Here is a 26,848-nt window from a genome sequence, read left to right as displayed (position 1 = left end):
CCCGCTTATCTACTATCTTTTGAGTCAAGTAAAGCTTTCCAATGTTCATTGTACAGCGATGAACTCATGGTTTTAGCATAATAAAGTGAGTAGCGCCCGAACAGGGACTTGAAACCTGTTCCTGTATTTCGTGAATACAGGAGGCATTAACGGTGGGTTCTCTTTAAACATTCAATGTCCTTCAAACTCTGGTGTGTGCACCATTGGTCTAAGGTCTAGAAAGAAAAGGGGGTGACATTATAAATGATCTTGTTTCTTTACACATAGATACAGGAGACATTTTTTGGCAGGTAAGAACCATTCGGCATATCTAAAACATTTGCAGGGAAGCCGTCCCGCTTATCTACTATCTTTTGAGTCAAGTAAAGCTTTCCAATGTTCATTGTACAGCGATGAACTCATGGTTTCAGCATAACAAAGCGAGCAGCGCCCGAACAGGGACTTGAACCCTGGACCCTCAGATTAAAAGTCTGATGCTCTACCGACTGAGCTACCCAGGCTCGCTGGGCATGGGCCTTGGGCCAGACCTGAAGCTGGCTATCAGTCACAGAGTTTGTCCACGTGCACTTACATTACATCTAGGACACCTTGAGTTTCTGGTTGACAACCATTTCCACAATGTCGGTCTCATAATCTGAAGGTCGAGAGTCAGGTCCTCACACAGGGCATGCTTCATTTACAGCTACACGTATAAGCAACTAACTGAGTGATCCCCCAACCACCGCTTCCATAACTTTCTGTTCAGGGGGAGAAATCTTCATTCCCACCACTCGAATCTCTATGGATTTTTAAGTCGGCCGTTGCAGATGCATTGGTGGTTCAGTGGTAGAATTTTCGCCTGCCACGCGGGAGGCCCGGGTTCGATTCCCGGCCAATGCGAACAACTTTTTTTAGAGCGTTGGTAAAACAGGTCCCTGGAAAAGCGAGATGCCTTTATAATTATGAAGGAAATTTGTCCTTGACTATGTTGCAACGCATTACGTATGAAGAGCTTCCACAAGCAGCACCCGGTAGCGTTTGCCTTGTTAGCGCAGTAGGTAGCGCGTCAGTCTCATAATCTGAAGGTCGTGAGTTCGATCCTCATACAGGGCATGCTTCTTTTACAGCTTGAGACTGTTGATAGGTGATGCTAAACGTTCATTTACTATAGAGTGTTTTCCACGGTCCTCTGTATCACCAAGCCAGCCACCGCGGCCGGTTAGCTCAGTTGGTTAGAGCGTGGTGCTAATAACGCCAAGGTCGCGGGTTCGATCCCCGTACGGGCCATGCTGTTTTGCCTATGTTTCTGCAAATGAAATGACTTCCTTATTTGCATGATGCTTTGTATAGATACAACTATATCAGTTATTCAGGAAATGTCTGGACATCTATGCATTACCATACATCCACGGATTGCTGGCTTCTGTTTAGAGGCGGCGGTGTCTCGATTCTTCTGCACGTATGTTATTTGTTTTCGTGAATACAGGAGGCATTAACGGTGGATTCTCTTTAAACATTCAATGTCCTTCAAACTCTGGTGTGTGCACCATTGGTCTAAGGTCTAGAAAGAAAAGGGGGTGACATTATAAATGATCTTGTTTCTTTACACATAGATACAGGAGACATTTTTTGGCAGGTAAGAACCATTCGGCATATCTAAAACATTTGCAGGGAAGCCGTCCCGCTTATCTACTATCTTTTGAGTCAAGTAAAGCTTTCCAATGTTCATTGTACAGCGATGAACTCATGGTTTTAGCATAATAAAGTGAGTAGCGCCCGAACAGGGACTTGAAACCTGTTCCTGTATTTCGTGAATACAGGAGGCATTAACGGTGGGTTCTCTTTAAACATTCAATGTCCTTCAAACTCTGGTGTGTGCACCATTGGTCTAAGGTCTAGAAAGAAAAGGGGGTGACATTATAAATGATCTTGTTTCTTTACACATAGATACAGGAGACATTTTTTGGCAGGTAAGAACCATTCGGCATATCTAAAACATTTGCAGGGAAGCCGTCCCGCTTATCTACTATCTTTTGAGTCAAGTAAAGCTTTCCAATGTTCATTGTACAGCGATGAACTCATGGTTTCAGCATAACAAAGCGAGCAGCGCCCGAACAGGGACTTGAACCCTGGACCCTCAGATTAAAAGTCTGATGCTCTACCGACTGAGCTACCCAGGCTCGCTGGGCATGGGCCTTGGGCCAGACCTGAAGCTGGCTATCAGTCACAGAGTTTGTCCACGTGCACTTACATTACATCTAGGACACCTTGAGTTTCTGGTTGACAACCATTTCCACAATGTCGGTCTCATAATCTGAAGGTCGAGAGTCAGGTCCTCACACAGGGCATGCTTCATTTACAGCTACACGTATAAGCAACTAACTGAGTGATCCCCCAACCACCGCTTCCATAACTTTCTGTTCAGGGGGAGAAATCTTCATTCCCACCACTCGAATCTCTATGGATTTTTAAGTCGGCCGTTGCAGATGCATTGGTGGTTCAGTGGTAGAATTTTCGCCTGCCACGCGGGAGGCCCGGGTTCGATTCCCGGCCAATGCGAACAACTTTTTTTAGAGCGTTGGTAAAACAGGTCCCTGGAAAAGCGAGATGCCTTTATAATTATGAAGGAAATTTGTCCTTGACTATGTTGCAACGCATTACGTATGAAGAGCTTCCACAAGCAGCACCCGGTAGCGTTTGCCTTGTTAGCGCAGTAGGTAGCGCGTCAGTCTCATAATCTGAAGGTCGTGAGTTCGATCCTCATACAGGGCATGCTTCTTTTACAGCTTGAGACTGTTGATAGGTGATGCTAAACGTTCATTTACTATAGAGTGTTTTCCACGGTCCTCTGTATCACCAAGCCAGCCACCGCGGCCGGTTAGCTCAGTTGGTTAGAGCGTGGTGCTAATAACGCCAAGGTCGCGGGTTCGATCCCCGTACGGGCCATGCTGTTTTGCCTATGTTTCTGCAAATGAAATGACTTCCTTATTTGCATGATGCTTTGTATAGATACAACTATATCAGTTATTCAGGAAATGTCTGGACATCTATGCATTACCATACATCCACGGATTGCTGGCTTCTGTTTAGAGGCGGCGGTGTCTCGATTCTTCTGCACGTATGTTATTTGTTTTCGTGAATACAGGAGGCATTAACGGTGGATTCTCTTTAAACATTCAATGTCCTTCAAACTCTGGTGTGTGCACCATTGGTCTAAGGTCTAGAAAGAAAAGGGGGTGACATTATAAATGATCTTGTTTCTTTACACATAGATACAGGAGACATTTTTTGGCAGGTAAGAACCATTCGGCATATCTAAAACATTTGCAGGGAAGCCGTCCCGCTTATCTACTATCTTTTGAGTCAAGTAAAGCTTTCCAATGTTCATTGTACAGCGATGAACTCATGGTTTTAGCATAATAAAGTGAGTAGCGCCCGAACAGGGACTTGAAACCTGTTCCTGTATTTCGTGAATACAGGAGGCATTAACGGTGGGTTCTCTTTAAACATTCAATGTCCTTCAAACTCTGGTGTGTGCACCATTGGTCTAAGGTCTAGAAAGAAAAGGGGGTGACATTATAAATGATCTTGTTTCTTTACACATAGATACAGGAGACATTTTTTGGCAGGTAAGAACCATTCGGCATATCTAAAACATTTGCAGGGAAGCCGTCCCGCTTATCTACTATCTTTTGAGTCAAGTAAAGCTTTCCAATGTTCATTGTACAGCGATGAACTCATGGTTTCAGCATAACAAAGCGAGCAGCGCCCGAACAGGGACTTGAACCCTGGACCCTCAGATTAAAAGTCTGATGCTCTACCGACTGAGCTACCCAGGCTCGCTGGGCATGGGCCTTGGGCCAGACCTGAAGCTGGCTATCAGTCACAGAGTTTGTCCACGTGCACTTACATTACATCTAGGACACCTTGAGTTTCTGGTTGACAACCATTTCCACAATGTCGGTCTCATAATCTGAAGGTCGAGAGTCAGGTCCTCACACAGGGCATGCTTCATTTACAGCTACACGTATAAGCAACTAACTGAGTGATCCCCCAACCACCGCTTCCATAACTTTCTGTTCAGGGGGAGAAATCTTCATTCCCACCACTCGAATCTCTATGGATTTTTAAGTCGGCCGTTGCAGATGCATTGGTGGTTCAGTGGTAGAATTTTCGCCTGCCACGCGGGAGGCCCGGGTTCGATTCCCGGCCAATGCAAACAACTTTTTTTTTAGAGCGTTGGTAAAACAGGTCCCTGGAAAAGCGAGATGCCTTTATAATTATGAAGGAAATTTGTCCTTGACTATGTTGCAACGCATTACGTATGAAGAGCTTCCACAAGCAGCACCCGGTAGCGTTTGCCTTGTTAGCGCAGTAGGTAGCGCGTCAGTCTCATAATCTGAAGGTCGTGAGTTCGATCCTCATACAGGGCATGCTTCTTTTACAGCTTGAGACTGTTGATAGGTGATGCTAAACGTTCATTTACTATAGAGTGTTTTCCACGGTCCTCTGTATCACCAAGCCAGCCACCGCGGCCGGTTAGCTCAGTTGGTTAGAGCGTGGTGCTAATAACGCCAAGGTCGCGGGTTCGATCCCCGTACGGGCCATGCTGTTTTGCCTATGTTTCTGCAAATGAAATGACTTCCTTATTTGCATGATGCTTTGTATAGATACAACTATATCAGTTATTCAGGAAATGTCTGGACATCTATGCATTACCATACATCCACGGATTGCTGGCTTCTGTTTAGAGGCGGCGGTGTCTCGATTCTTCTGCACGTATGTTATTTGTTTTCGTGAATACAGGAGGCATTAACGGTGGATTCTCTTTAAACATTCAATGTCCTTCAAACTCTGGTGTGTGCACCATTGGTCTAAGGTCTAGAAAGAAAAGGGGGTGACATTATAAATGATCTTGTTTCTTTACACATAGATACAGGAGACATTTTTTGGCAGGTAAGAACCATTCGGCATATCTAAAACATTTGCAGGGAAGCCGTCCCGCTTATCTACTATCTTTTGAGTCAAGTAAAGCTTTCCAATGTTCATTGTACAGCGATGAACTCATGGTTTTAGCATAATAAAGTGAGTAGCGCCCGAACAGGGACTTGAAACCTGTTCCTGTATTTCGTGAATACAGGAGGCATTAACGGTGGGTTCTCTTTAAACATTCAATGTCCTTCAAACTCTGGTGTGTGCACCATTGGTCTAAGGTCTAGAAAGAAAAGGGGGTGACATTATAAATGATCTTGTTTCTTTACACATAGATACAGGAGACATTTTTTGGCAGGTAAGAACCATTCGGCATATCTAAAACATTTGCAGGGAAGCCGTCCCGCTTATCTACTATCTTTTGAGTCAAGTAAAGCTTTCCAATGTTCATTGTACAGCGATGAACTCATGGTTTCAGCATAACAAAGCGAGCAGCGCCCGAACAGGGACTTGAACCCTGGACCCTCAGATTAAAAGTCTGATGCTCTACCGACTGAGCTACCCAGGCTCGCTGGGCATGGGCCTTGGGCCAGACCTGAAGCTGGCTATCAGTCACAGAGTTTGTCCACGTGCACTTACATTACATCTAGGACACCTTGAGTTTCTGGTTGACAACCATTTCCACAATGTCGGTCTCATAATCTGAAGGTCGAGAGTCAGGTCCTCACACAGGGCATGCTTCATTTACAGCTACACGTATAAGCAACTAACTGAGTGATCCCCCAACCACCGCTTCCATAACTTTCTGTTCAGGGGGAGAAATCTTCATTCCCACCACTCGAATCTCTATGGATTTTTAAGTCGGCCGTTGCAGATGCATTGGTGGTTCAGTGGTAGAATTTTCGCCTGCCACGCGGGAGGCCCGGGTTCGATTCCCGGCCAATGCGAACAACTTTTTTTAGAGCGTTGGTAAAACAGGTCCCTGGAAAAGCGAGATGCCTTTATAATTATGAAGGAAATTTGTCCTTGACTATGTTGCAACGCATTACGTATGAAGAGCTTCAACAAGCAGCACCCGGTAGCGTTTGCCTTGTTAGCGCAGTAGGTAGCGCGTCAGTCTCATAATCTGAAGGTCGTGAGTTCGATCCTCATACAGGGCATGCTTCTTTTACAGCTTGAGACTGTTGATAGGTGATGCTAAACGTTCATTTACTATAGAGTGTTTTCCACGGTCCTCTGTATCACCAAGCCAGCCACCGCGGCCGGTTAGCTCAGTTGGTTAGAGCGTGGTGCTAATAACGCCAAGGTCGCGGGTTCGATCCCCGTACGGGCCATGCTGTTTTGCCTATGTTTCTGCAAATGAAATGACTTCCTTATTTGCATGATGCTTTGTATAGATACAACTATATCAGTTATTCAGGAAATGTCTGGACATCTATGCATTACCATACATCCACGGATTGCTGGCTTCTGTTTAGAGGCGGCGGTGTCTCGATTCTTCTGCACGTATGTTATTTGTTTTCGTGAATACAGGAGGCATTAACGGTGGATTCTCTTTAAACATTCAATGTCCTTCAAACTCTGGTGTGTGCACCATTGGTCTAAGGTCTAGAAAGAAAAGGGGGTGACATTATAAATGATCTTGTTTCTTTACACATAGATACAGGAGACATTTTTTGGCAGGTAAGAACCATTCGGCATATCTAAAACATTTGCAGGGAAGCCGTCCCGCTTATCTACTATCTTTTGAGTCAAGTAAAGCTTTCCAATGTTCATTGTACAGCGATGAACTCATGGTTTTAGCATAATAAAGTGAGTAGCGCCCGAACAGGGACTTGAAACCTGTTCCTGTATTTCGTGAATACAGGAGGCATTAACGGTGGGTTCTCTTTAAACATTCAATGTCCTTCAAACTCTGGTGTGTGCACCATTGGTCTAAGGTCTAGAAAGAAAAGGGGGTGACATTATAAATGATCTTGTTTCTTTACACATAGATACAGGAGACATTTTTTGGCAGGTAAGAACCATTCGGCATATCTAAAACATTTGCAGGGAAGCCGTCCCGCTTATCTACTATCTTTTGAGTCAAGTAAAGCTTTCCAATGTTCATTGTACAGCGATGAACTCATGGTTTCAGCATAACAAAGCGAGCAGCGCCCGAACAGGGACTTGAACCCTGGACCCTCAGATTAAAAGTCTGATGCTCTACCGACTGAGCTACCCAGGCTCGCTGGGCATGGGCCTTGGGCCAGACCTGAAGCTGGCTATCAGTCACAGAGTTTGTCCACGTGCACTTACATTACATCTAGGACACCTTGAGTTTCTGGTTGACAACCATTTCCACAATGTCGGTCTCATAATCTGAAGGTCGAGAGTCAGGTCCTCACACAGGGCATGCTTCATTTACAGCTACACGTATAAGCAACTAACTGAGTGATCCCCCAACCACCGCTTCCATAACTTTCTGTTCAGGGGGAGAAATCTTCATTCCCACCACTCGAATCTCTATGGATTTTTAAGTCGGCCGTTGCAGATGCATTGGTGGTTCAGTGGTAGAATTTTCGCCTGCCACGCGGGAGGCCCGGGTTCGATTCCCGGCCAATGCGAACAACTTTTTTTAGAGCGTTGGTAAAACAGGTCCCTGGAAAAGCGAGATGCCTTTATAATTATGAAGGAAATTTGTCCTTGACTATGTTGCAACGCATTACGTATGAAGAGCTTCAACAAGCAGCACCCGGTAGCGTTTGCCTTGTTAGCGCAGTAGGTAGCGCGTCAGTCTCATAATCTGAAGGTCGTGAGTTCGATCCTCATACAGGGCATGCTTCTTTTACAGCTTGAGACTGTTGATAGGTGATGCTAAACGTTCATTTACTATAGAGTGTTTTCCACGGTCCTCTGTATCACCAAGCCAGCCACCGCGGCCGGTTAGCTCAGTTGGTTAGAGCGTGGTGCTAATAACGCCAAGGTCGCGGGTTCGATCCCCGTACGGGCCATGCTGTTTTGCCTATGTTTCTGCAAATGAAATGACTTCCTTATTTGCATGATGCTTTGTATAGATACAACTATATCAGTTATTCAGGAAATGTCTGGACATCTATGCATTACCATACATCCACGGATTGCTGGCTTCTGTTTAGAGGCGGCGGTGTCTCGATTCTTCTGCACGTATGTTATTTGTTTTCGTGAATACAGGAGGCATTAACGGTGGATTCTCTTTAAACATTCAATGTCCTTCAAACTCTGGTGTGTGCACCATTGGTCTAAGGTCTAGAAAGAAAAGGGGGTGACATTATAAATGATCTTGTTTCTTTACACATAGATACAGGAGACATTTTTTGGCAGGTAAGAACCATTCGGCATATCTAAAACATTTGCAGGGAAGCCGTCCCGCTTATCTACTATCTTTTGAGTCAAGTAAAGCTTTCCAATGTTCATTGTACAGCGATGAACTCATGGTTTTAGCATAATAAAGTGAGTAGCGCCCGAACAGGGACTTGAAACCTGTTCCTGTATTTCGTGAATACAGGAGGCATTAACGGTGGGTTCTCTTTAAACATTCAATGTCCTTCAAACTCTGGTGTGTGCACCATTGGTCTAAGGTCTAGAAAGAAAAGGGGGTGACATTATAAATGATCTTGTTTCTTTACACATAGATACAGGAGACATTTTTTGGCAGGTAAGAACCATTCGGCATATCTAAAACATTTGCAGGGAAGCCGTCCCGCTTATCTACTATCTTTTGAGTCAAGTAAAGCTTTCCAATGTTCATTGTACAGCGATGAACTCATGGTTTCAGCATAACAAAGCGAGCAGCGCCCGAACAGGGACTTGAACCCTGGACCCTCAGATTAAAAGTCTGATGCTCTACCGACTGAGCTACCCAGGCTCGCTGGGCATGGGCCTTGGGCCAGACCTGAAGCTGGCTATCAGTCACAGAGTTTGTCCACGTGCACTTACATTACATCTAGGACACCTTGAGTTTCTGGTTGACAACCATTTCCACAATGTCGGTCTCATAATCTGAAGGTCGAGAGTCAGGTCCTCACACAGGGCATGCTTCATTTACAGCTACACGTATAAGCAACTAACTGAGTGATCCCCCAACCACCGCTTCCATAACTTTCTGTTCAGGGGGAGAAATCTTCATTCCCACCACTCGAATCTCTATGGATTTTTAAGTCGGCCGTTGCAGATGCATTGGTGGTTCAGTGGTAGAATTTTCGCCTGCCACGCGGGAGGCCCGGGTTCGATTCCCGGCCAATGCAAACAACTTTTTTTAGAGCGTTGGTAAAACAGGTCCCTGGAAAAGCGAGATGCCTTTATAATTATGAAGGAAATTTGTCCTTGACTATGTTGCAACGCATTACGTATGAAGAGCTTCCACAAGCAGCACCCGGTAGCGTTTGCCTTGTTAGCGCAGTAGGTAGCGCGTCAGTCTCATAATCTGAAGGTCGTGAGTTCGATCCTCATACAGGGCATGCTTCTTTTACAGCTTGAGACTGTTGATAGGTGATGCTAAACGTTCATTTACTATAGAGTGTTTTCCACGGTCCTCTGTATCACCAAGCCAGCCACCGCGGCCGGTTAGCTCAGTTGGTTAGAGCGTGGTGCTAATAACGCCAAGGTCGCGGGTTCGATCCCCGTACGGGCCATGCTGTTTTGCCTATGTTTCTGCAAATGAAATGACTTCCTTATTTGCATGATGCTTTGTATAGATACAACTATATCAGTTATTCAGGAAATGTCTGGACATCTATGCATTACCATACATCCACGGATTGCTGGCTTCTGTTTAGAGGCGGCGGTGTCTCGATTCTTCTGCACGTATGTTATTTGTTTTCGTGAATACAGGAGGCATTAACGGTGGATTCTCTTTAAACATTCAATGTCCTTCAAACTCTGGTGTGTGCACCATTGGTCTAAGGTCTAGAAAGAAAAGGGGGTGACATTATAAATGATCTTGTTTCTTTACACATAGATACAGGAGACATTTTTTGGCAGGTAAGAACCATTCGGCATATCTAAAACATTTGCAGGGAAGCCGTCCCGCTTATCTACTATCTTTTGAGTCAAGTAAAGCTTTCCAATGTTCATTGTACAGCGATGAACTCATGGTTTTAGCATAATAAAGTGAGTAGCGCCCGAACAGGGACTTGAAACCTGTTCCTGTATTTCGTGAATACAGGAGGCATTAACGGTGGGTTCTCTTTAAACATTCAATGTCCTTCAAACTCTGGTGTGTGCACCATTGGTCTAAGGTCTAGAAAGAAAAGGGGGTGACATTATAAATGATCTTGTTTCTTTACACATAGATACAGGAGACATTTTTTGGCAGGTAAGAACCATTCGGCATATCTAAAACATTTGCAGGGAAGCCGTCCCGCTTATCTACTATCTTTTGAGTCAAGTAAAGCTTTCCAATGTTCATTGTACAGCGATGAACTCATGGTTTCAGCATAACAAAGCGAGCAGCGCCCGAACAGGGACTTGAACCCTGGACCCTCAGATTAAAAGTCTGATGCTCTACCGACTGAGCTACCCAGGCTCGCTGGGCATGGGCCTTGGGCCAGACCTGAAGCTGGCTATCAGTCACAGAGTTTGTCCACGTGCACTTACATTACATCTAGGACACCTTGAGTTTCTGGTTGACAACCATTTCCACAATGTCGGTCTCATAATCTGAAGGTCGAGAGTCAGGTCCTCACACAGGGCATGCTTCATTTACAGCTACACGTATAAGCAACTAACTGAGTGATCCCCCAACCACCGCTTCCATAACTTTCTGTTCAGGGGGAGAAATCTTCATTCCCACCACTCGAATCTCTATGGATTTTTAAGTCGGCCGTTGCAGATGCATTGGTGGTTCAGTGGTAGAATTTTCGCCTGCCACGCGGGAGGCCCGGGTTCGATTCCCGGCCAATGCAAACAACTTTTTTTTAGAGCGTTGGTAAAACAGGTCCCTGGAAAAGCGAGATGCCTTTATAATTATGAAGGAAATTTGTCCTTGACTATGTTGCAACGCATTACGTATGAAGAGCTTCAACAAGCAGCACCCGGTAGCGTTTGCCTTGTTAGCGCAGTAGGTAGCGCGTCAGTCTCATAATCTGAAGGTCGTGAGTTCGATCCTCATACAGGGCATGCTTCTTTTACAGCTTGAGACTGTTGATAGGTGATGCTAAACGTTCATTTACTATAGAGTGTTTTCCACGGTCCTCTGTATCACCAAGCCAGCCGCCGCGGCCGGTTAGCTCAGTTGGTTAGAGCGTGGTGCTAATAACGCCAAGGTCGCGGGTTCGATCCCCGTACGGGCCATGCTGTTTTGCCTATGTTTCTGCAAATGAAATGACTTCCTTATTTGCATGATGCTTTGTATAGATACAACTATATCAGTTATTCAGGAAATGTCTGGACATCTATGCATTACCATACATCCACGGATTGCTGGCTTCTGTTTAGAGGCGGCGGTGTCTCGATTCTTCTGCACGTATGTTATTTGTTTTCGTGAATACAGGAGGCATTAACGGTGGATTCTCTTTAAACATTCAATGTCCTTCAAACTCTGGTGTGTGCACCATTGGTCTAAGGTCTAGAAAGAAAAGGGGGTGACATTATAAATGATCTTGTTTCTTTACACATAGATACAGGAGACATTTTTTGGCAGGTAAGAACCATTCGGCATATCTAAAACATTTGCAGGGAAGCCGTCCCGCTTATCTACTATCTTTTGAGTCAAGTAAAGCTTTCCAATGTTCATTGTACAGCGATGAACTCATGGTTTTAGCATAATAAAGTGAGTAGCGCCCGAACAGGGACTTGAAACCTGTTCCTGTATTTCGTGAATACAGGAGGCATTAACGGTGGGTTCTCTTTAAACATTCAATGTCCTTCAAACTCTGGTGTGTGCACCATTGGTCTAAGGTCTAGAAAGAAAAGGGGGTGACATTATAAATGATCTTGTTTCTTTACACATAGATACAGGAGACATTTTTTGGCAGGTAAGAACCATTCGGCATATCTAAAACATTTGCAGGGAAGCCGTCCCGCTTATCTACTATCTTTTGAGTCAAGTAAAGCTTTCCAATGTTCATTGTACAGCGATGAACTCATGGTTTCAGCATAACAAAGCGAGCAGCGCCCGAACAGGGACTTGAACCCTGGACCCTCAGATTAAAAGTCTGATGCTCTACCGACTGAGCTACCCAGGCTCGCTGGGCATGGGCCTTGGGCCAGACCTGAAGCTGGCTATCAGTCACAGAGTTTGTCCACGTGCACTTACATTACATCTAGGACACCTTGAGTTTCTGGTTGACAACCATTTCCACAATGTCGGTCTCATAATCTGAAGGTCGAGAGTCAGGTCCTCACACAGGGCATGCTTCATTTACAGCTACACGTATAAGCAACTAACTGAGTGATCCCCCAACCACCGCTTCCATAACTTTCTGTTCAGGGGGAGAAATCTTCATTCCCACCACTCGAATCTCTATGGATTTTTAAGTCGGCCGTTGCAGATGCATTGGTGGTTCAGTGGTAGAATTTTCGCCTGCCACGCGGGAGGCCCGGGTTCGATTCCCGGCCAATGCAAACAACTTTTTTTAGAGCGTTGGTAAAACAGGTCCCTGGAAAAGCGAGATGCCTTTATAATTATGAAGGAAATTTGTCCTTGACTATGTTGCAACGCATTACGTATGAAGAGCTTCCACAAGCAGCACCCGGTAGCGTTTGCCTTGTTAGCGCAGTAGGTAGCGCGTCAGTCTCATAATCTGAAGGTCGTGAGTTCGATCCTCATACAGGGCATGCTTCTTTTACAGCTTGAGACTGTTGATAGGTGATGCTAAACGTTCATTTACTATAGAGTGTTTTCCACGGTCCTCTGTATCACCAAGCCAGCCACCGCGGCCGGTTAGCTCAGTTGGTTAGAGCGTGGTGCTAATAACGCCAAGGTCGCGGGTTCGATCCCCGTACGGGCCATGCTGTTTTGCCTATGTTTCTGCAAATGAAATGACTTCCTTATTTGCATGATGCTTTGTATAGATACAACTATATCAGTTATTCAGGAAATGTCTGGACATCTATGCATTACCATACATCCACGGATTGCTGGCTTCTGTTTAGAGGCGGCGGTGTCTCGATTCTTCTGCACGTATGTTATTTGTTTTCGTGAATACAGGAGGCATTAACGGTGGATTCTCTTTAAACATTCAATGTCCTTCAAACTCTGGTGTGTGCACCATTGGTCTAGGATCTAGAAAGAAAAGGGGGTGACATTATAAATGATCTTGTTTCTTTACACATAGATACAGGAGACATTTTTTGGCAGGTAAGAACCATTCGGCATATCTAAAACATTTGCAGGGAAGCCGTCCCGCTTATCTACTATCTTTTGAGTCAAGTAAAGCTTTCCAATGTTCATTGTACAGCGATGAACTCATGGTTTTAGCATAATAAAGTGAGTAGCGCCCGAACAGGGACTTGAAACCTGTTCCTGTATTTCGTGAATACAGGAGGCATTAACGGTGGGTTCTCTTTAAACATTCAATGTCCTTCAAACTCTGGTGTGTGCACCATTGGTCTAAGGTCTAGAAAGAAAAGGGGGTGACATTATAAATGATCTTGTTTCTTTACACATAGATACAGGAGACATTTTTTGGCAGGTAAGAACCATTCGGCATATCTAAAACATTTGCAGGGAAGCCGTCCCGCTTATCTACTATCTTTTGAGTCAAGTAAAGCTTTCCAATGTTCATTGTACAGCGATGAACTCATGGTTTCAGCATAACAAAGCGAGCAGCGCCCGAACAGGGACTTGAACCCTGGACCCTCAGATTAAAAGTCTGATGCTCTACCGACTGAGCTACCCAGGCTCGCTGGGCATGGGCCTTGGGCCAGACCTGAAGCTGGCTATCAGTCACAGAGTTTGTCCACGTGCACTTACATTACATCTAGGACACCTTGAGTTTCTGGTTGACAACCATTTCCACAATGTCGGTCTCATAATCTGAAGGTCGAGAGTCAGGTCCTCACACAGGGCATGCTTCATTTACAGCTACACGTATAAGCAACTAACTGAGTGATCCCCCAACCACCGCTTCCATAACTTTCTGTTCAGGGGGAGAAATCTTCATTCCCACCACTCGAATCTCTATGGATTTTTAAGTCGGCCGTTGCAGATGCATTGGTGGTTCAGTGGTAGAATTTTCGCCTGCCACGCGGGAGGCCCGGGTTCGATTCCCGGCCAATGCAAACAACTTTTTTTTAGAGCGTTGGTAAAACAGGTCCCTGGAAAAGCGAGATGCCTTTATAATTATGAAGGAAATTTGTCCTTGACTATGTTGCAACGCATTACGTATGAAGAGCTTCAACAAGCAGCACCCGGTAGCGTTTGCCTTGTTAGCGCAGTAGGTAGCGCGTCAGTCTCATAATCTGAAGGTCGTGAGTTCGATCCTCATACAGGGCATGCTTCTTTTACAGCTTGAGACTGTTGATAGGTGATGCTAAACGTTCATTTACTATAGAGTGTTTTCCACGGTCCTCTGTATCACCAAGCCAGCCGCCGCGGCCGGTTAGCTCAGTTGGTTAGAGCGTGGTGCTAATAACGCCAAGGTCGCGGGTTCGATCCCCGTACGGGCCATGCTGTTTTGCCTATGTTTCTGCAAATGAAATGACTTCCTTATTTGCATGATGCTTTGTATAGATACAACTATATCAGTTATTCAGGAAATGTCTGGACATCTATGCATTACCATACATCCACGGATTGCTGGCTTCTGTTTAGAGGCGGCGGTGTCTCGATTCTTCTGCACGTATGTTATTTGTTTTCGTGAATACAGGAGGCATTAACGGTGGATTCTCTTTAAACATTCAATGTCCTTCAAACTCTGGTGTGTGCACCATTGGTCTAAGGTCTAGAAAGAAAAGGGGGTGACATTATAAATGATCTTGTTTCTTTACACATAGATACAGGAGACATTTTTTGGCAGGTAAGAACCATTCGGCATATCTAAAACATTTGCAGGGAAGCCGTCCCGCTTATCTACTATCTTTTGAGTCAAGTAAAGCTTTCCAATGTTCATTGTACAGCGATGAACTCATGGTTTTAGCATAATAAAGTGAGTAGCGCCCGAACAGGGACTTGAAACCTGTTCCTGTATTTCGTGAATACAGGAGGCATTAACGGTGGGTTCTCTTTAAACATTCAATGTCCTTCAAACTCTGGTGTGTGCACCATTGGTCTAAGGTCTAGAAAGAAAAGGGGGTGACATTATAAATGATCTTGTTTCTTTACACATAGATACAGGAGACATTTTTTGGCAGGTAAGAACCATTCGGCATATCTAAAACATTTGCAGGGAAGCCGTCCCGCTTATCTACTATCTTTTGAGTCAAGTAAAGCTTTCCAATGTTCATTGTACAGCGATGAACTCATGGTTTCAGCATATCAAAGTGAGCAGCGCCCGAACAGGGACTTGAGCCCTGGACCCTCAGATTAAAAGTCTGATGCTCTACCGACTGAGCTACCCAGGCTCGCTGGGCATGGGCCTTGGGCCAGACCTGAAGCTGGCTATCAGTCACAGAGTTTGTCCACGTGCACTTACATTACATCTAGGACACCTTGAGTTTCTGGTTGACAACCATTTCCACAATGTCGGTCTCATAATCTGAAGGTCGAGAGTCAGGTCCTCACACAGGGCATGCTTCATTTACAGCTACACGTATAAGCAACTAACTGAGTGATCCCCCAACCACCGCTTCCATAACTTTCTGTTCAGGGGGAGAAATCTTCATTCCCACCACTCGAATCTCTATGGATTTTTAAGTCGGCCGTTGCAGATGCATTGGTGGTTCAGTGGTAGAATTTTCGCCTGCCACGCGGGAGGCCCGGGTTCGATTCCCGGCCAATGCAAACAACTTTTTTTAGAGCGTTGGTAAAACAGGTCCCTGGAAAAGCGAGATGCCTTTATAATTATGAAGGAAATTTGTCCTTGACTATGTTGCAACGCATTACGTATGAAGAGCTTCCACAAGCAGCACCCGGTAGCGTTTGCCTTGTTAGCGCAGTAGGTAGCGCGTCAGTCTCATAATCTGAAGGTCGTGAGTTCGATCCTCATACAGGGCATGCTTCTTTTACAGCTTGAGACTGTTGATAGGTGATGCTAAACGTTCATTTACTATAGAGTGTTTTCCACGGTCCTCTGTATCACCAAGCCAGCCACCGCGGCCGGTTAGCTCAGTTGGTTAGAGCGTGGTGCTAATAACGCCAAGGTCGCGGGTTCGATCCCCGTACGGGCCATGCTGTTTTGCCTATGTTTCTGCAAATGAAATGACTTCCTTATTTGCATGATGCTTTGTATAGATACAACTATATCAGTTATTCAGGAAATGTCTGGACATCTATGCATTACCATACATCCACGGATTGCTGGCTTCTGTTTAGAGGCGGCGGTGTCTCGATTCTTCTGCACGTATGTTATTTGTTTTCGTGAATACAGGAGGCATTAACGGTGGATTCTCTTTAAACATTCAATGTCCTTCAAACTCTGGTGTGTGCACCATTGGTCTAAGGTCTAGAAAGAAAAGGGGGTGACATTATAAATGATCTTGTTTCTTTACACATAGATACAGGAGGCATTTTTTGGCAGGTAAGAACCATTCGGCATATCTAAAACATTTGCAGGGAAGCCGTCCCGCTTATCTACTATCTTTTGAGTCAAGTAAAGCTTTCCAATGTTCATTGTACAGCGATGAACTCATGGTTTTAGCATAATAAAGTGAGTAGCGCCCGAACAGGGACTTGAAACCTGTTCCTGTATTTCGTGAATACAGGAGGCATTAACGGTGGGTTCTCTTTAAACATTCAATGTCCTTCAAACTCTGGTGTGTGCACCATTGGTCTAAGGTCTAGAAAGAAAAGGGGGTGACATTATAAATGATCTTGTTTCTTTACACATAGATACAGGAGACATTTTTTGGCAGGTAAGAACCATTCGGCATATCTAAAACATTTGCAGGGAAGCCGTCCCGCTTATCTACTATCTTTTGAGTCAAGTAAAGCTTTCCAATGTTCATTGTACAGCGATGAACTCATGGTTTCAGCATAACAAAGCGAGCAGCGCCCGAACAGGGACTTGAACCCTGGACCCTCAGATTAAAAGTCTGATGCTCTACCGACTGAGCTACCCAGGCTCGCTGGGCATGGGCCTTGGGCCAGACCTGAAGCTGGCTATCAGTCACAGAGTTTGTCCACGTGCACTTACATTACATCTAGGACACCTTGAGTTTCTGGTTGACAACCATTTCCACAATGTCGGTCTCATAATCTGAAGGTCGAGAGTCAGGTCCTCACACAGGGCATGCTTCATTTACAGCTACACGTATAAGCAACTAACTGAGTGATCCCCCAACCACCGCTTCCATAACTTTCTGTTCAGGGGGAGAAATCTTCATTCCCACCACTCGAATCTCTATGGATTTTTAAGTCGGCCGTTGCAGATGCATTGGTGGTTCAGTGGTAGAATTTTCGCCTGCCACGCGGGAGGCCCGGGTTCGATTCCCGGCCAATGCAAACAACTTTTTTTAGAGCGTTGGTAAAACAGGTCCCTGGAAAAGCGAGATGCCTTTATAATTATGAAGGAAATTTGTCCTTGACTATGTTGCAACGCATTACGTATGAAGAGCTTCCACAAGCAGCACCCGGTAGCGTTTGCCTTGTTAGCGCAGTAGGTAGCGCGTCAGTCTCATAATCTGAAGGTCGTGAGTTCGATCCTCATACAGGGCATGCTTCTTTTACAGCTTGAGACTGTTGATAGGTGATGCTAAACGTTCATTTACTATAGAGTGTTTTCCACGGTCCTCTGTATCACCAAGCCAGCCACCGCGGCCGGTTAGCTCAGTTGGTTAGAGCGTGGTGCTAATAACGCCAAGGTCGCGGGTTCGATCCCCGTACGGGCCATGCTGTTTTGCCTATGTTTCTGCAAATGAAATGACTTCCTTATTTGCATGATGCTTTGTATAGATACAACTATATCAGTTATTCAGGAAATGTCTGGACATCTATGCATTACCATACATCCACGGATTGCTGGCTTCTGTTTAGAGGCGGCGGTGTCTCGATTCTTCTGCACGTATGTTATTTGTTTTCGTGAATACAGGAGGCATTAACGGTGGATTCTCTTTAAACATTCAATGTCCTTCAAACTCTGGTGTGTGCACCATTGGTCTAGGATCTAGAAAGAAAAGGGGGTGACATTATAAATGATCTTGTTTCTTTACACATAGATACAGGAGACATTTTTTGGCAGGTAAGAACCATTCGGCATATCTAAAACATTTGCAGGGAAGCCGTCCCGCTTATCTACTATCTTTTGAGTCAAGTAAAGCTTTCCAATGTTCATTGTACAGCGATGAACTCATGGTTTTAGCATAATAAAGTGAGTAGCGCCCGAACAGGGACTTGAAACCTGTTCCTGTATTTCGTGAATACAGGAGGCATTAACGGTGGGTTCTCTTTAAACATTCAATGTCCTTCAAACTCTGGTGTGTGCACCATTGGTCTAAGGTCTAGAAAGAAAAGGGGGTGACATTATAAATGATCTTGTTTCTTTACACATAGATACAGGAGACATTTTTTGGCAGGTAAGAACCATTCGGCATATCTAAAACATTTGCAGGGAAGCCGTCCCGCTTATCTACTATCTTTTGAGTCAAGTAAAGCTTTCCAATGTTCATTGTACAGCGATGAACTCATGGTTTCAGCATAACAAAGCGAGCAGCGCCCGAACAGGGACTTGAACCCTGGACCCTCAGATTAAAAGTCTGATGCTCTACCGACTGAGCTACCCAGGCTCGCTGGGCATGGGCCTTGGGCCAGACCTGAAGCTGGCTATCAGTCACAGAGTTTGTCCACGTGCACTTACATTACATCTAGGACACCTTGAGTTTCTGGTTGACAACCATTTCCACAATGTCGGTCTCATAATCTGAAGGTCGAGAGTCAGGTCCTCACACAGGGCATGCTTCATTTACAGCTACACGTATAAGCAACTAACTGAGTGATCCCCCAACCACCGCTTCCATAACTTTCTGTTCAGGGGGAGAAATCTTCATTCCCACCACTCGAATCTCTATGGATTTTTAAGTCGGCTGTTGCAGATGCATTGGTGGTTCAGTGGTAGAATTTTCGCCTGCCACGCGGGAGGCCCGGGTTCGATTCCCGGCCAATGCAAACAACTTTTTTTTAGAGCGTTGGTAAAACAGGTCCCTGGAAAAGCGAGATGCCTTTATAATTATGAAGGAAATTTGTCCTTGACTATGTTGCAACGCATTACGTATGAAGAGCTTCAACAAGCAGCACCCGGTAGCGTTTGCCTTGTTAGCGCAGTAGGTAGCGCGTCAGTCTCATAATCTGAAGGTCGTGAGTTCGATCCTCATACAGGGCATGCTTCTTTTACAGCTTGAGACTGTTGATAGGTGATGCTAAACGTTCATTTACTATAGAGTGTTTTCCACGGTCCTCTGTATCACCAAGCCAGCCGCCGCGGCCGGTTAGCTCAGTTGGTTAGGGCGTGGTGCTAATAACGCCAAGGTCGCGGGTTCGATCCCCGTACGGGCCATGCTGTTTTGCCTATGTTTCTGCAAATGAAATGACTTCCTTATTTGCATGATGCTTTGTATAGATACAACTATATCAGTTATTCAGGAAATGTCTGGACATCTATGCATTACCATACATCCACGGATTGCTGGCTTCTGTTTAGAGGCGGCGGTGTCTCGATTCTTCTGCACGTATGTTATTTGTTTTCGTGAATACAGGAGGCATTAACGGTGGATTCTCTTTAAACATTCAATGTCCTTCAAACTCTGGTGTGTGCACCATTGGTCTAAGGTCTAGAAAGAAAAGGGGGTGACATTATAAATGATCTTGTTTCTTTACACATAGATACAGGAGACATTTTTTGGCAGGTAAGAACCATTCGGCATATCTAAAACATTTGCAGGGAAGCCGTCCCGCTTATCTACTATCTTTTGAGTCAAGTAAAGCTTTCCAATGTTCATTGTACAGCGATGAACTCATGGTTTTAGCATAATAAAGTGAGTAGCGCCCGAACAGGGACTTGAAACCTGTTCCTGTATTTCGTGAATACAGGAGGCATTAACGGTGGGTTCTCTTTAAACATTCAATGTCCTTCAAACTCTGGTGTGTGCACCATTGGTCTAAGGTCTAGAAAGAAAAGGGGGTGACATTATAAATGATCTTGTTTCTTTACACATAGATACAGGAGACATTTTTTGGCAGGTAAGAACCATTCGGCATATCTAAAACATTTGCAGGGAAGCCGTCCCGCTTATCTACTATCTTTTGAGTCAAGTAAAGCTTTCCAATGTTCATTGTACAGCGATGAACTCATGGTTTCAGCATATCAAAGCGAGCAGCGCCCGAACAGGGACTTGAACCCTGGACCCTCAGATTAAAAGTCTGATGCTCTACCGACTGAGCTACCCAGGCTCGCTGGGCATGGGCCTTGGGCCAGACCTGAAGCTGGCTATCAGTCACAGAGTTTGTCCACGTGCACTTACATTACATCTAGGACACCTTGAGTTTCTGGTTGACAACCATTTCCACAATGTCGGTCTCATAATCTGAAGGTCGAGAGTCAGGTCCTCACACAGGGCATGCTTCATTTACAGCTACACGTATAAGCAACTAACTGAGTGATCCCCCAACCACCGCTTCCATAACTTTCTGTTCAGGGGGAGAAATCTTCATTCCCACCACTCGAATCTCTATGGATTTTTAAGTCGGCCGTTGCAGATGCATTGGTGGTTCAGTGGTAGAATTTTCGCCTGCCACGCGGGAGGCCCGGGTTCGATTCCCGGCCAATGCAAACAACTTTTTTTAGAGCGTTGGTAAAACAGGTCCCTGGAAAAGCGAGATGCCTTTATAATTATGAAGGAAATTTGTCCTTGACTATGTTGCAACGCATTACGTATGAAGAGCTTCCACAAGCAGCACCCGGTAGCGTTTGCCTTGTTAGCGCAGTAGGTAGCGCGTCAGTCTCATAATCTGAAGGTCGTGAGTTCGATCCTCATACAGGGCATGCTTCTTTTACAGCTTGAGACTGTTGATAGGTGATGCTAAACGTTCATTTACTATAGAGTGTTTTCCACGGTCCTCTGTATCACCAAGCCAGCCACCGCGGCCGGTTAGCTCAGTTGGTTAGAGCGTGGTGCTAATAACGCCAAGGTCGCGGGTTCGATCCCCGTACGGGCCATGCTGTTTTGCCTATGTTTCTGCAAATGAAATGACTTCCTTATTTGCATGATGCTTTGTATAGATACAACTATATCAGTTATTCAGGAAATGTCTGGACATCTATGCATTACCATACATCCACGGATTGCTGGCTTCTGTTTAGAGGCGGCGGTGTCTCGATTCTTCTGCACGTATGTTATTTGTTTTCGTGAATACAGGAGGCATTAACGGTGGATTCTCTTTAAACATTCAATGTCCTTCAAACTCTGGTGTGTGCACCATTGGTCTAAGGTCTAGAAAGAAAAGGGGGTGACATTATAAATGATCTTGTTTCTTTACACATAGATACAGGAGACATTTTTTGGCAGGTAAGAACCATTCGGCATATCTAAAACATTTGCAGGGAAGCCGTCCCGCTTATCTACTATCTTTTGAGTCAAGTAAAGCTTTCCAATGTTCATTGTACAGCGATGAACTCATGGTTTTAGCATAATAAAGTGAGTAGCGCCCGAACAGGGACTTGAAACCTGTTCCTGTATTTCGTGAATACAGGAGGCATTAACGGTGGGTTCTCTTTAAACATTCAATGTCCTTCAAACTCTGGTGTGTGCACCATTGGTCTAAGGTCTAGAAAGAAAAGGGGGTGACATTATAAATGATCTTGTTTCTTTACACATAGATACAGGAGACATTTTTTGGCAGGTAAGAACCATTCGGCATATCTAAAACATTTGCAGGGAAGCCGTCCCGCTTATCTACTATCTTTTGAGTCAAGTAAAGCTTTCCAATGTTCATTGTACAGCGATGAACTCATGGTTTCAGCATATCAAAGCGAGCAGCGCCCGAACAGGGACTTGAACCCTGGACCCTCAGATTAAAAGTCTGATGCTCTACCGACTGAGCTACCCAGGCTCGCTGGGCATGGGCCTTGGGCCAGACCTGAAGCTGGCTATCAGTCACAGAGTTTGTCCACGTGCACTTACATTACATCTAGGACACCTTGAGTTTCTGGTTGACAACCATTTCCACAATGTCGGTCTCATAATCTGAAGGTCGAGAGTCAGGTCCTCACACAGGGCATGCTTCATTTACAGCTACACGTATAAGCAACTAACTGAGTGATCCCCCAACCACCGCTTCCATAACTTTCTGTTCAGGGGGAGAAATCTTCATTCCCACCACTCGAATCTCTATGGATTTTTAAGTCGGCCGTTGCAGATGCATTGGTGGTTCAGTGGTAGAATTTTCGCCTGCCACGCGGGAGGCCCGGGTTCGATTCCCGGCCAATGCAAACAACTTTTTTTAGAGCGTTGGTAAAACAGGTCCCTGGAAAAGCGAGATGCCTTTATAATTATGAAGGAAATTTGTCCTTGACTATGTTGCAACGCATTACGTATGAAGAGCTTCCACAAGCAGCACCCGGTAGCGTTTGCCTTGTTAGCGCAGTAGGTAGCGCGTCAGTCTCATAATCTGAAGGTCGTGAGTTCGATCCTCATACAGGGCATGCTTCTTTTACAGCTTGAGACTGTTGATAGGTGATGCTAAACGTTCATTTACTATAGAGTGTTTTCCACGGTCCTCTGTATCACCAAGCCAGCCACCGCGGCCGGTTAGCTCAGTTGGTTAGAGCGTGGTGCTAATAACGCCAAGGTCGCGGGTTCGATCCCCGTACGGGCCATGCTGTTTTGCCTATGTTTCTGCAAATGAAATGACTTCCTTATTTGCATGATGCTTTGTATAGATACAACTATATCAGTTATTCAGGAAATGTCTGGACATCTATGCATTACCATACATCCACGGATTGCTGGCTTCTGTTTAGAGGCGGCGGTGTCTCGATTCTTCTGCACGTATGTTATTTGTTTTCGTGAATACAGGAGGCATTAACGGTGGATTCTCTTTAAACATTCAATGTCCTTCAAACTCTGGTGTGTGCACCATTGGTCTAAGGTCTAGAAAGAAAAGGGGGTGACATTATAAATGATCTTGTTTCTTTACACATAGATACAGGAGACATTTTTTGGCAGGTAAGAACCATTCGGCATATCTAAAACATTTGCAGGGAAGCCGTCCCGCTTATCTACTATCTTTTGAGTCAAGTAAAGCTTTCCAATGTTCATTGTACAGCGATGAACTCATGGTTTTAGCATAATAAAGTGAGTAGCGCCCGAACAGGGACTTGAAACCTGTTCCTGTATTTCGTGAATACAGGAGGCATTAACGGTGGGTTCTCTTTAAACATTCAATGTCCTTCAAACTCTGGTGTGTGCACCATTGGTCTAAGGTCTAGAAAGAAAAGGGGGTGACATTATAAATGATCTTGTTTCTTTACACATAGATACAGGAGACATTTTTTGGCAGGTAAGAACCATTCGGCATATCTAAAACATTTGCAGGGAAGCCGTCCCGCTTATCTACTATCTTTTGAGTCAAGTAAAGCTTTCCAATGTTCATTGTACAGCGATGAACTCATGGTTTCAGCATAACAAAGCGAGCAGCGCCCGAACAGGGACTTGAACCCTGGACCCTCAGATTAAAAGTCTGATGCTCTACCGACTGAGCTACCCAGGCTCGCTGGGCATGGGCCTTGGGCCAGACCTGAAGCTGGCTATCAGTCACAGAGTTTGTCCACGTGCACTTACATTACATCTAGGACACCTTGAGTTTCTGGTTGACAACCATTTCCACAATGTCGGTCTCATAATCTGAAGGTCGAGAGTCAGGTCCTCACACAGGGCATGCTTCATTTACAGCTACACGTATAAGCAACTAACTGAGTGATCCCCCAACCACCGCTTCCATAACTTTCTGTTCAGGGGGAGAAATCTTCATTCCCACCACTCGAATCTCTATGGATTTTTAAGTCGGCCGTTGCAGATGCATTGGTGGTTCAGTGGTAGAATTTTCGCCTGCCACGCGGGAGGCCCGGGTTCGATTCCCGGCCAATGCAAACAACTTTTTTTTAGAGCGTTGGTAAAACAGGTCCCTGGAAAAGCGAGATGCCTTTATAATTATGAAGGAAATTTGTCCTTGACTATGTTGCAACGCATTACGTATGAAGAGCTTCCACAAGCAGCACCCGGTAGCGTTTGCCTTGTTAGCGCAGTAGGTAGCGCGTCAGTCTCATAATCTGAAGGTCGTGAGTTCGATCCTCATACAGGGCATGCTTCTTTTACAGCTTGAGACTGTTGATAGGTGATGCTAAACGTTCATTTACTATAGAGTGTTTTCCACGGTCCTCTGTATCACCAAGCCAGCCGCCGCGGCCGGTTAGCTCAGTTGGTTAGAGCGTGGTGCTAATAACGCCAAGGTCGCGGGTTCGATCCCCGTACGGGCCATGCTGTTTTGCCTATGTTTCTGCAAATGAAATGACTTCCTTATTTGCATGATGCTTTGTATAGATACAACTATATCAGTTATTCAGGAAATGTCTGGACATCTATGCATTACCATACATCCACGGATTGCTGGCTTCTGTTTAGAGGCGGCGGTGTCTCGATTCTTCTGCACGTATGTTATTTGTTTTCGTGAATACAGGAGGCATTAACGGTGGATTCTCTTTAAACATTCAATGTCCTTCAAACTCTGGTGTGTGCACCATTGGTCTAAGGTCTAGAAAGAAAAGGGGGTGACATTATAAATGATCTTGTTTCTTTACACATAGATACAGGAGACATTTTTTGGCAGGTAAGAACCATTCGGCATATCTAAAACATTTGCAGGGAAGCCGTCCCGCTTATCTACTATCTTTTGAGTCAAGTAAAGCTTTCCAATGTTCATTGTACAGCGATGAACTCATGGTTTTAGCATAATAAAGTGAGTAGCGCCCGAACAGGGACTTGAAACCTGTTCCTGTATTTCGTGAATACAGGAGGCATTAACGGTGGGTTCTCTTTAAACATTCAATGTCCTTCAAACTCTGGTGTGTGCACCATTGGTCTAAGGTCTAGAAAGAAAAGGGGGTGACATTATAAATGATCTTGTTTCTTTACACATAGATACAGGAGACATTTTTTGGCAGGTAAGAACCATTCGGCATATCTAAAACATTTGCAGGGAAGCCGTCCCGCTTATCTACTATCTTTTGAGTCAAGTAAAGCTTTCCAATGTTCATTGTACAGCGATGAACTCATGGTTTCAGCATAACAAAGCGAGCAGCGCCCGAACAGGGACTTGAACCCTGGACCCTCAGATTAAAAGTCTGATGCTCTACCGACTGAGCTACCCAGGCTCGCTGGGCATGGGCCTTGGGCCAGACCTGAAGCTGGCTATCAGTCACAGAGTTTGTCCACGTGCACTTACATTACATCTAGGACACCTTGAGTTTCTGGTTGACAACCATTTCCACAATGTCGGTCTCATAATCTGAAGGTCGAGAGTCAGGTCCTCACACAGGGCATGCTTCATTTACAGCTACACGTATAAGCAACTAACTGAGTGATCCCCCAACCACCGCTTCCATAACTTTCTGTTCAGGGGGAGAAATCTTCATTCCCACCACTCGAATCTCTATGGATTTTTAAGTCGGCCGTTGCAGATGCATTGGTGGTTCAGTGGTAGAATTTTCGCCTGCCACGCGGGAGGCCCGGGTTCGATTCCCGGCCAATGCAAACAACTTTTTTTTAGAGCGTTGGTAAAACAGGTCCCTGGAAAAGCGAGATGCCTTTATAATTATGAAGGAAATTTGTCCTTGACTATGTTGCAACGCATTACGTATGAAGAGCTTCCACAAGCAGCACCCGGTAGCGTTTGCCTTGTTAGCGCAGTAGGTAGCGCGTCAGTCTCATAATCTGAAGGTCGTGAGTTCGATCCTCATACAGGGCATGCTTCTTTTACAGCTTGAGACTGTTGATAGGTGATGCTAAACGTTCATTTACTATAGAGTGTTTTCCACGGTCCTCTGTATCACCAAGCCAGCCGCCGCGGCCGGTTAGCTCAGTTGGTTAGAGCGTGGTGCTAATAACGCCAAGGTCGCGGGTTCGATCCCCGTACGGGCCATGCTGTTTTGCCTATGTTTCTGCAAATGAAATGACTTCCTTATTTGCATGATGCTTTGTATAGATACAACTATATCAGTTATTCAGGAAATGTCTGGACATCTATGCATTACCATACATCCACGGATTGCTGGCTTCTGTTTAGAGGCGGCGGTGTCTCGATTCTTCTGCACGTATGTTATTTGTTTTCGTGAATACAGGAGGCATTAACGGTGGATTCTCTTTAAACATTCAATGTCCTTCAAACTCTGGTGTGTGCACCATTGGTCTAGGATCTAGAAAGAAAAGGGGGTGACATTATAAATGATCTTGTTTCTTTACACATAGATACAGGAGACATTTTTTGGCAGGTAAGAACCATTCGGCATATCTAAAACATTTGCAGGGAAGCCGTCCCGCTTATCTACTATCTTTTGAGTCAAGTAAAGCTTTCCAATGTTCATTGTACAGCGATGAACTCATGGTTTTAGCATAATAAAGTGAGTAGCGCCCGAACAGGGACTTGAAACCTGTTCCTGTATTTCGTGAATACAGGAGGCATTAACGGTGGGTTCTCTTTAAACATTCAATGTCCTTCAAACTCTGGTGTGTGCACCATTGGTCTAAGGTCTAGAAAGAAAAGGGGGTGACATTATAAATGATCTTGTTTCTTTACACATAGATACAGGAGACATTTTTTGGCAGGTAAGAA

General features: G+C 45.0%; 64 non-coding genes across 64 annotated transcripts; 48 read left to right on the top strand and 16 right to left on the bottom strand.

The window, feature by feature from the left end:
- Positions 1 to 427: 427 nt before the first annotated feature.
- TRNAK-UUU (transfer RNA lysine (anticodon UUU)) lies at positions 428 to 500 on the bottom strand. Its single transcript has one exon. It is a non-coding gene; the product is annotated as a tRNA-Lys (tRNA).
- Positions 501 to 808: 308 nt separating this feature from the next.
- Positions 809 to 879, top strand: TRNAG-GCC (transfer RNA glycine (anticodon GCC)). The gene has a single exon. It is a non-coding gene; the product is annotated as a tRNA-Gly (tRNA).
- Positions 880 to 1,019: 140 nt separating this feature from the next.
- TRNAM-CAU (transfer RNA methionine (anticodon CAU)) lies at positions 1,020 to 1,092 on the top strand. Its single transcript has one exon. It is a non-coding gene; the product is annotated as a tRNA-Met (tRNA).
- Positions 1,093 to 1,192: 100 nt separating this feature from the next.
- On the top strand, positions 1,193 to 1,266 carry TRNAI-AAU (transfer RNA isoleucine (anticodon AAU)). The gene has a single exon. It is a non-coding gene; the product is annotated as a tRNA-Ile (tRNA).
- An 820-nt stretch (positions 1,267 to 2,086) lies between these two features.
- Positions 2,087 to 2,159, bottom strand: TRNAK-UUU (transfer RNA lysine (anticodon UUU)). The gene has a single exon. It is a non-coding gene; the product is annotated as a tRNA-Lys (tRNA).
- A 308-nt stretch (positions 2,160 to 2,467) lies between these two features.
- Positions 2,468 to 2,538, top strand: TRNAG-GCC (transfer RNA glycine (anticodon GCC)). The gene has a single exon. It is a non-coding gene; the product is annotated as a tRNA-Gly (tRNA).
- Positions 2,539 to 2,678: 140 nt separating this feature from the next.
- On the top strand, positions 2,679 to 2,751 carry TRNAM-CAU (transfer RNA methionine (anticodon CAU)). Its single transcript has one exon. It is a non-coding gene; the product is annotated as a tRNA-Met (tRNA).
- A 100-nt stretch (positions 2,752 to 2,851) lies between these two features.
- On the top strand, positions 2,852 to 2,925 carry TRNAI-AAU (transfer RNA isoleucine (anticodon AAU)). Its single transcript has one exon. It is a non-coding gene; the product is annotated as a tRNA-Ile (tRNA).
- Positions 2,926 to 3,745: 820 nt separating this feature from the next.
- TRNAK-UUU (transfer RNA lysine (anticodon UUU)) lies at positions 3,746 to 3,818 on the bottom strand. Its single transcript has one exon. It is a non-coding gene; the product is annotated as a tRNA-Lys (tRNA).
- A 308-nt stretch (positions 3,819 to 4,126) lies between these two features.
- Positions 4,127 to 4,197, top strand: TRNAG-GCC (transfer RNA glycine (anticodon GCC)). The gene has a single exon. It is a non-coding gene; the product is annotated as a tRNA-Gly (tRNA).
- Positions 4,198 to 4,339: 142 nt separating this feature from the next.
- On the top strand, positions 4,340 to 4,412 carry TRNAM-CAU (transfer RNA methionine (anticodon CAU)). Its single transcript has one exon. It is a non-coding gene; the product is annotated as a tRNA-Met (tRNA).
- Positions 4,413 to 4,512: 100 nt separating this feature from the next.
- TRNAI-AAU (transfer RNA isoleucine (anticodon AAU)) lies at positions 4,513 to 4,586 on the top strand. Its single transcript has one exon. It is a non-coding gene; the product is annotated as a tRNA-Ile (tRNA).
- Positions 4,587 to 5,406: 820 nt separating this feature from the next.
- On the bottom strand, positions 5,407 to 5,479 carry TRNAK-UUU (transfer RNA lysine (anticodon UUU)). Its single transcript has one exon. It is a non-coding gene; the product is annotated as a tRNA-Lys (tRNA).
- A 308-nt stretch (positions 5,480 to 5,787) lies between these two features.
- TRNAG-GCC (transfer RNA glycine (anticodon GCC)) lies at positions 5,788 to 5,858 on the top strand. Its single transcript has one exon. It is a non-coding gene; the product is annotated as a tRNA-Gly (tRNA).
- Positions 5,859 to 5,998: 140 nt separating this feature from the next.
- Positions 5,999 to 6,071, top strand: TRNAM-CAU (transfer RNA methionine (anticodon CAU)). Its single transcript has one exon. It is a non-coding gene; the product is annotated as a tRNA-Met (tRNA).
- Positions 6,072 to 6,171: 100 nt separating this feature from the next.
- On the top strand, positions 6,172 to 6,245 carry TRNAI-AAU (transfer RNA isoleucine (anticodon AAU)). The gene has a single exon. It is a non-coding gene; the product is annotated as a tRNA-Ile (tRNA).
- Positions 6,246 to 7,065: 820 nt separating this feature from the next.
- TRNAK-UUU (transfer RNA lysine (anticodon UUU)) lies at positions 7,066 to 7,138 on the bottom strand. The gene has a single exon. It is a non-coding gene; the product is annotated as a tRNA-Lys (tRNA).
- Positions 7,139 to 7,446: 308 nt separating this feature from the next.
- TRNAG-GCC (transfer RNA glycine (anticodon GCC)) lies at positions 7,447 to 7,517 on the top strand. Its single transcript has one exon. It is a non-coding gene; the product is annotated as a tRNA-Gly (tRNA).
- A 140-nt stretch (positions 7,518 to 7,657) lies between these two features.
- TRNAM-CAU (transfer RNA methionine (anticodon CAU)) lies at positions 7,658 to 7,730 on the top strand. Its single transcript has one exon. It is a non-coding gene; the product is annotated as a tRNA-Met (tRNA).
- A 100-nt stretch (positions 7,731 to 7,830) lies between these two features.
- TRNAI-AAU (transfer RNA isoleucine (anticodon AAU)) lies at positions 7,831 to 7,904 on the top strand. Its single transcript has one exon. It is a non-coding gene; the product is annotated as a tRNA-Ile (tRNA).
- An 820-nt stretch (positions 7,905 to 8,724) lies between these two features.
- On the bottom strand, positions 8,725 to 8,797 carry TRNAK-UUU (transfer RNA lysine (anticodon UUU)). Its single transcript has one exon. It is a non-coding gene; the product is annotated as a tRNA-Lys (tRNA).
- A 308-nt stretch (positions 8,798 to 9,105) lies between these two features.
- On the top strand, positions 9,106 to 9,176 carry TRNAG-GCC (transfer RNA glycine (anticodon GCC)). Its single transcript has one exon. It is a non-coding gene; the product is annotated as a tRNA-Gly (tRNA).
- Positions 9,177 to 9,316: 140 nt separating this feature from the next.
- TRNAM-CAU (transfer RNA methionine (anticodon CAU)) lies at positions 9,317 to 9,389 on the top strand. Its single transcript has one exon. It is a non-coding gene; the product is annotated as a tRNA-Met (tRNA).
- Positions 9,390 to 9,489: 100 nt separating this feature from the next.
- Positions 9,490 to 9,563, top strand: TRNAI-AAU (transfer RNA isoleucine (anticodon AAU)). Its single transcript has one exon. It is a non-coding gene; the product is annotated as a tRNA-Ile (tRNA).
- An 820-nt stretch (positions 9,564 to 10,383) lies between these two features.
- TRNAK-UUU (transfer RNA lysine (anticodon UUU)) lies at positions 10,384 to 10,456 on the bottom strand. Its single transcript has one exon. It is a non-coding gene; the product is annotated as a tRNA-Lys (tRNA).
- A 308-nt stretch (positions 10,457 to 10,764) lies between these two features.
- On the top strand, positions 10,765 to 10,835 carry TRNAG-GCC (transfer RNA glycine (anticodon GCC)). The gene has a single exon. It is a non-coding gene; the product is annotated as a tRNA-Gly (tRNA).
- A 141-nt stretch (positions 10,836 to 10,976) lies between these two features.
- TRNAM-CAU (transfer RNA methionine (anticodon CAU)) lies at positions 10,977 to 11,049 on the top strand. The gene has a single exon. It is a non-coding gene; the product is annotated as a tRNA-Met (tRNA).
- A 100-nt stretch (positions 11,050 to 11,149) lies between these two features.
- Positions 11,150 to 11,223, top strand: TRNAI-AAU (transfer RNA isoleucine (anticodon AAU)). The gene has a single exon. It is a non-coding gene; the product is annotated as a tRNA-Ile (tRNA).
- Positions 11,224 to 12,043: 820 nt separating this feature from the next.
- TRNAK-UUU (transfer RNA lysine (anticodon UUU)) lies at positions 12,044 to 12,116 on the bottom strand. The gene has a single exon. It is a non-coding gene; the product is annotated as a tRNA-Lys (tRNA).
- A 308-nt stretch (positions 12,117 to 12,424) lies between these two features.
- Positions 12,425 to 12,495, top strand: TRNAG-GCC (transfer RNA glycine (anticodon GCC)). The gene has a single exon. It is a non-coding gene; the product is annotated as a tRNA-Gly (tRNA).
- Positions 12,496 to 12,635: 140 nt separating this feature from the next.
- On the top strand, positions 12,636 to 12,708 carry TRNAM-CAU (transfer RNA methionine (anticodon CAU)). Its single transcript has one exon. It is a non-coding gene; the product is annotated as a tRNA-Met (tRNA).
- Positions 12,709 to 12,808: 100 nt separating this feature from the next.
- On the top strand, positions 12,809 to 12,882 carry TRNAI-AAU (transfer RNA isoleucine (anticodon AAU)). The gene has a single exon. It is a non-coding gene; the product is annotated as a tRNA-Ile (tRNA).
- An 820-nt stretch (positions 12,883 to 13,702) lies between these two features.
- TRNAK-UUU (transfer RNA lysine (anticodon UUU)) lies at positions 13,703 to 13,775 on the bottom strand. Its single transcript has one exon. It is a non-coding gene; the product is annotated as a tRNA-Lys (tRNA).
- Positions 13,776 to 14,083: 308 nt separating this feature from the next.
- Positions 14,084 to 14,154, top strand: TRNAG-GCC (transfer RNA glycine (anticodon GCC)). Its single transcript has one exon. It is a non-coding gene; the product is annotated as a tRNA-Gly (tRNA).
- Positions 14,155 to 14,295: 141 nt separating this feature from the next.
- TRNAM-CAU (transfer RNA methionine (anticodon CAU)) lies at positions 14,296 to 14,368 on the top strand. Its single transcript has one exon. It is a non-coding gene; the product is annotated as a tRNA-Met (tRNA).
- Positions 14,369 to 14,468: 100 nt separating this feature from the next.
- On the top strand, positions 14,469 to 14,542 carry TRNAI-AAU (transfer RNA isoleucine (anticodon AAU)). Its single transcript has one exon. It is a non-coding gene; the product is annotated as a tRNA-Ile (tRNA).
- Positions 14,543 to 15,362: 820 nt separating this feature from the next.
- TRNAK-UUU (transfer RNA lysine (anticodon UUU)) lies at positions 15,363 to 15,435 on the bottom strand. Its single transcript has one exon. It is a non-coding gene; the product is annotated as a tRNA-Lys (tRNA).
- A 308-nt stretch (positions 15,436 to 15,743) lies between these two features.
- TRNAG-GCC (transfer RNA glycine (anticodon GCC)) lies at positions 15,744 to 15,814 on the top strand. The gene has a single exon. It is a non-coding gene; the product is annotated as a tRNA-Gly (tRNA).
- Positions 15,815 to 15,954: 140 nt separating this feature from the next.
- TRNAM-CAU (transfer RNA methionine (anticodon CAU)) lies at positions 15,955 to 16,027 on the top strand. The gene has a single exon. It is a non-coding gene; the product is annotated as a tRNA-Met (tRNA).
- Positions 16,028 to 16,127: 100 nt separating this feature from the next.
- Positions 16,128 to 16,201, top strand: TRNAI-AAU (transfer RNA isoleucine (anticodon AAU)). Its single transcript has one exon. It is a non-coding gene; the product is annotated as a tRNA-Ile (tRNA).
- Positions 16,202 to 17,021: 820 nt separating this feature from the next.
- On the bottom strand, positions 17,022 to 17,094 carry TRNAK-UUU (transfer RNA lysine (anticodon UUU)). Its single transcript has one exon. It is a non-coding gene; the product is annotated as a tRNA-Lys (tRNA).
- A 308-nt stretch (positions 17,095 to 17,402) lies between these two features.
- On the top strand, positions 17,403 to 17,473 carry TRNAG-GCC (transfer RNA glycine (anticodon GCC)). The gene has a single exon. It is a non-coding gene; the product is annotated as a tRNA-Gly (tRNA).
- A 140-nt stretch (positions 17,474 to 17,613) lies between these two features.
- On the top strand, positions 17,614 to 17,686 carry TRNAM-CAU (transfer RNA methionine (anticodon CAU)). The gene has a single exon. It is a non-coding gene; the product is annotated as a tRNA-Met (tRNA).
- A 100-nt stretch (positions 17,687 to 17,786) lies between these two features.
- On the top strand, positions 17,787 to 17,860 carry TRNAI-AAU (transfer RNA isoleucine (anticodon AAU)). Its single transcript has one exon. It is a non-coding gene; the product is annotated as a tRNA-Ile (tRNA).
- Positions 17,861 to 18,680: 820 nt separating this feature from the next.
- On the bottom strand, positions 18,681 to 18,753 carry TRNAK-UUU (transfer RNA lysine (anticodon UUU)). Its single transcript has one exon. It is a non-coding gene; the product is annotated as a tRNA-Lys (tRNA).
- Positions 18,754 to 19,061: 308 nt separating this feature from the next.
- Positions 19,062 to 19,132, top strand: TRNAG-GCC (transfer RNA glycine (anticodon GCC)). Its single transcript has one exon. It is a non-coding gene; the product is annotated as a tRNA-Gly (tRNA).
- A 141-nt stretch (positions 19,133 to 19,273) lies between these two features.
- Positions 19,274 to 19,346, top strand: TRNAM-CAU (transfer RNA methionine (anticodon CAU)). The gene has a single exon. It is a non-coding gene; the product is annotated as a tRNA-Met (tRNA).
- Positions 19,347 to 19,446: 100 nt separating this feature from the next.
- Positions 19,447 to 19,520, top strand: TRNAI-AAU (transfer RNA isoleucine (anticodon AAU)). The gene has a single exon. It is a non-coding gene; the product is annotated as a tRNA-Ile (tRNA).
- An 820-nt stretch (positions 19,521 to 20,340) lies between these two features.
- TRNAK-UUU (transfer RNA lysine (anticodon UUU)) lies at positions 20,341 to 20,413 on the bottom strand. Its single transcript has one exon. It is a non-coding gene; the product is annotated as a tRNA-Lys (tRNA).
- A 308-nt stretch (positions 20,414 to 20,721) lies between these two features.
- On the top strand, positions 20,722 to 20,792 carry TRNAG-GCC (transfer RNA glycine (anticodon GCC)). The gene has a single exon. It is a non-coding gene; the product is annotated as a tRNA-Gly (tRNA).
- A 140-nt stretch (positions 20,793 to 20,932) lies between these two features.
- On the top strand, positions 20,933 to 21,005 carry TRNAM-CAU (transfer RNA methionine (anticodon CAU)). Its single transcript has one exon. It is a non-coding gene; the product is annotated as a tRNA-Met (tRNA).
- Positions 21,006 to 21,105: 100 nt separating this feature from the next.
- Positions 21,106 to 21,179, top strand: TRNAI-AAU (transfer RNA isoleucine (anticodon AAU)). The gene has a single exon. It is a non-coding gene; the product is annotated as a tRNA-Ile (tRNA).
- Positions 21,180 to 21,999: 820 nt separating this feature from the next.
- TRNAK-UUU (transfer RNA lysine (anticodon UUU)) lies at positions 22,000 to 22,072 on the bottom strand. Its single transcript has one exon. It is a non-coding gene; the product is annotated as a tRNA-Lys (tRNA).
- Positions 22,073 to 22,380: 308 nt separating this feature from the next.
- On the top strand, positions 22,381 to 22,451 carry TRNAG-GCC (transfer RNA glycine (anticodon GCC)). Its single transcript has one exon. It is a non-coding gene; the product is annotated as a tRNA-Gly (tRNA).
- A 140-nt stretch (positions 22,452 to 22,591) lies between these two features.
- On the top strand, positions 22,592 to 22,664 carry TRNAM-CAU (transfer RNA methionine (anticodon CAU)). The gene has a single exon. It is a non-coding gene; the product is annotated as a tRNA-Met (tRNA).
- A 100-nt stretch (positions 22,665 to 22,764) lies between these two features.
- TRNAI-AAU (transfer RNA isoleucine (anticodon AAU)) lies at positions 22,765 to 22,838 on the top strand. Its single transcript has one exon. It is a non-coding gene; the product is annotated as a tRNA-Ile (tRNA).
- An 820-nt stretch (positions 22,839 to 23,658) lies between these two features.
- On the bottom strand, positions 23,659 to 23,731 carry TRNAK-UUU (transfer RNA lysine (anticodon UUU)). The gene has a single exon. It is a non-coding gene; the product is annotated as a tRNA-Lys (tRNA).
- Positions 23,732 to 24,039: 308 nt separating this feature from the next.
- On the top strand, positions 24,040 to 24,110 carry TRNAG-GCC (transfer RNA glycine (anticodon GCC)). The gene has a single exon. It is a non-coding gene; the product is annotated as a tRNA-Gly (tRNA).
- A 141-nt stretch (positions 24,111 to 24,251) lies between these two features.
- Positions 24,252 to 24,324, top strand: TRNAM-CAU (transfer RNA methionine (anticodon CAU)). The gene has a single exon. It is a non-coding gene; the product is annotated as a tRNA-Met (tRNA).
- Positions 24,325 to 24,424: 100 nt separating this feature from the next.
- Positions 24,425 to 24,498, top strand: TRNAI-AAU (transfer RNA isoleucine (anticodon AAU)). Its single transcript has one exon. It is a non-coding gene; the product is annotated as a tRNA-Ile (tRNA).
- An 820-nt stretch (positions 24,499 to 25,318) lies between these two features.
- TRNAK-UUU (transfer RNA lysine (anticodon UUU)) lies at positions 25,319 to 25,391 on the bottom strand. The gene has a single exon. It is a non-coding gene; the product is annotated as a tRNA-Lys (tRNA).
- Positions 25,392 to 25,699: 308 nt separating this feature from the next.
- TRNAG-GCC (transfer RNA glycine (anticodon GCC)) lies at positions 25,700 to 25,770 on the top strand. Its single transcript has one exon. It is a non-coding gene; the product is annotated as a tRNA-Gly (tRNA).
- Positions 25,771 to 25,911: 141 nt separating this feature from the next.
- On the top strand, positions 25,912 to 25,984 carry TRNAM-CAU (transfer RNA methionine (anticodon CAU)). Its single transcript has one exon. It is a non-coding gene; the product is annotated as a tRNA-Met (tRNA).
- A 100-nt stretch (positions 25,985 to 26,084) lies between these two features.
- On the top strand, positions 26,085 to 26,158 carry TRNAI-AAU (transfer RNA isoleucine (anticodon AAU)). Its single transcript has one exon. It is a non-coding gene; the product is annotated as a tRNA-Ile (tRNA).
- Positions 26,159 to 26,848: the final 690 nt, after the last annotated feature.

The sequence above is a fragment of the Sceloporus occidentalis genome, unplaced genomic scaffold, assembly GCF_023333645.1.
Source record: "Sceloporus occidentalis isolate IW3139 unplaced genomic scaffold, rSceOcc1.0.p SCAF_440, whole genome shotgun sequence".
NCBI lineage: Eukaryota > Metazoa > Chordata > Lepidosauria > Squamata > Phrynosomatidae > Sceloporus > Sceloporus occidentalis.
The sequence above is the reverse complement of the archived record's forward strand: the minus strand, read 5'-3'. Positions and strand labels throughout refer to the sequence as shown.